The 2,875-nt window shown below is 26.9% G+C and overlaps 1 long non-coding RNA gene across 1 annotated transcript; it reads left to right on the top strand.

The window, feature by feature from the left end:
* The first annotated feature begins 553 nt into the window (after positions 1-553).
* Positions 554-2,668, top strand: LOC112720217 (uncharacterized). The gene is made up of 3 exons (XR_003162090.3): positions 554-1,261; positions 1,765-1,879; positions 2,117-2,668. It is a non-coding gene; the product is annotated as an uncharacterized lncRNA (long non-coding RNA).
* Positions 2,669-2,875: the final 207 nt, after the last annotated feature.

Raw genomic sequence — 2,875 nt, 5'->3', positions numbered from 1 at the left:
TCTATGACACAGACATGCTATAGAGATTACAGAGAAATGATATACAAATTCATATACCCTCTCATTTGAAGGGTGAGTTTCTATTCAGTTTTGTTTTGTTTGCTTACATTTTCTCTTTGCTCCTATCAGTGCTTATTTTTCCATCCATTAATGTAATGAGTTTTCTTATATAGGGTTTGTCACACAAATAAAATCTTTCATCTTCCTAAGCTTAATAAATAAGTTATTGTCAAAATATTTATGGAAGTCCAATTAATAAAAAATTTATTTTGTTGTTGTTTTTGTTTTTAATTGTTAATAATCATTATAGATGAGTAATAAAATGATCATTTATAAAATAGAGGATAGAATTTATAATTGAATAATATATAAAAGATTAAGTTATAATTAAAATTAAATAAAAATTATTTACAAATTATTAAAAAATAAAAAATATATTTTATTATTGGACCATTTAACAGTCCAAACATCAAATCCTATTTTAAGAAGTTACTTAATAATGACTAATTAAAAACTTATTATTTGTACTAATTAATTTAACTAATATATATGCCTTTGTAGTTATATGACTATTTTCTAAATCTTTCGATGTAGCACTTCTAATCAAAATGAAAAATAATTCATAGAACTTTGTAATATCGAAAAAATGTATGGTAACTATATAAAAGGATAACTAAAGTTCCAAATGCTGATATCGGTTGGCTATTATTCATTATTCCTCTTCTTACTGTTATTCTTTTCTACAATTTCCCAAACCAAGTTCGAGCATCTCGTGTGTGAGTGTGTCTATATATAGGTGTAGTATAGCTACATTTTCAATTACTATGGTGATTGGTGACTACAAAGTATAAATTGATTATCTAATGATTAGTTGACAAGTGGCAAAGACTTAAAATAATTATTTCTATTAAGCAATAGTTAATCATGATTCTAATTAAAACTGACAATAGTAATTACTTTCGATGGGACATCACCCGGGAGAATTCATTTCCACTCTGTCAAAGCCATCTACTTAACAATCATTGGTTAAAGATATGTTGGATCCATAAATTCCACTTGCAACTCTTGGGAAGGATATGCAAGATGTTGTTATTGTTGTAAACCTAGCATTAGCATGCCTCTCCTCTAATCCAAAATCTAGATCAAACCATCAATGCAGGATGTCGCAATGAGTTTTCAGCTAACAGACCCAAAGAGTCAAAAAAGAGTTCAACAATTGAGAGATCAGAGCCTCAACATTTTCTCCGTTATTATTTTTAGAGTAAAACTCCTTTTCAATTCTTATCTATTTTTCAATTTAAACCACTTGTCGCTTAAGGATTAGAAAATGACAATTAATTATTTAAGTATTTATCTTGTTTTTATTAGAGGTATGAGTTCTTCAGTCAAAATTTTTGGCAACTGATTTATGTGTAACGTAATTTATATGACCTGATCATCATCAATCTTACACATGAATGATGATTATTTGATTAAAATTATATAGTAATGTCTAAACATATAGTATTTTTTTATATAGTAATGATGATTAAAATATCTAAACATAAAATTATTTTTATTTTTTTATAAAATTTTAAAAAATAACTCAAAAAATTTTTTTTCTTAAAATGTCACTCAATGAAACCCTTAGTAATGTAATGCAACATTATATGAATACCAAAAGTTACTTGTAGTATGAAAATACATATATATATTTAGTATTTGCAATAAAATTTGATTATAAAAAAATGATTATTCTGTTAGGATAAATTTAATTTTGTGCAGGGGATAAAGGTCCATTTGGTTCGTTGGCTTCGCTCCTTCAGGTACCTATGGTGCATGTGGATGACGTGGCCAGAGCCCATATATTTTTACTTGAACATCCTAATCCAAAAGGGAGGTATAATTGCTCATCTTCTTTGGTTACTGTTGAAACGATATCTCAAGTTGTTTCTTCTAAATATCCGGAATTTCAGCTGTTAACACTAGAGTGAGTTTTGTTACACTTCACTATCATGTTCTTTTAAAACAAGAAATAGACATGCATATATATAACTTAATTAGTTCATGATTTTCCTTTGGTTTCATTGAAATAAATTAAATTTGTATATATGTTTTATGTTCTTGTGCATTGTAGCAAGTTGAAGCAAACTGAAGGTGCCAAGTTACAAAATTTATCATCAAAGAAGCTCATAGATGCTGGATTTGTATTCAAGTATGGACTTGAGGAAATGGTTGATGATGCAATTCGATGTTGCAAAGAAAACGGTTACATCTGAGGTTGTTTAGTTTATGTATCCGTTTTAGGGTTTGAACTTTGAAAAAAAAATTATTAATTGACTACTCTTATGACTAACATTGCATTTTGCTTATTCCAACCCCTTAATTTTAACACTTGAAATACCAGAAAAGTTTTATTCAAAAGTTAATACATGTTTATTTGTTATTAAATTTGGTAATTTATAGACATTAAATAATACTCTATGTTTTGAGTGTTTTGAAAGATTTTAATTAGAAGACAATAGTTAACGAAGATGACATTAGCTGCAAATGCATCTTACTCATATCTCAGTTAGTAGAAGTGATACTAACCTCACATGTTAGCCATACATTAGATTTATTAATTTGTTCTTACATACTAATAAAAAGGGTTATTTATAGAAGTGGAACCACCTAGTATGTAATACTAAGCTCCGTCTGCATAAACACCAAAAAGTTATTTTTTTTTAATTTATAAAAAGTTACATTAATAATGTTTGGTACAATTTTTTAGAAAAATTTTTAACTTTTCAAAAAATTATTTAAGAACTTTTGAAGAAATTAAAAAATGTGACTTTTCCTATTTTCAAAAGCTATTTTATCACTCCTATTTAATGCACAACTTTAATATAAGGAC

Source organism: Arachis hypogaea, chromosome 2, assembly GCF_003086295.3.
Source record: "Arachis hypogaea cultivar Tifrunner chromosome 2, arahy.Tifrunner.gnm2.J5K5, whole genome shotgun sequence".
Lineage (NCBI taxonomy): Eukaryota > Viridiplantae > Streptophyta > Magnoliopsida > Fabales > Fabaceae > Arachis > Arachis hypogaea.
Note: the sequence above shows the minus strand (reverse complement) of the source record. Positions and strands in the feature narration are given on the sequence as shown.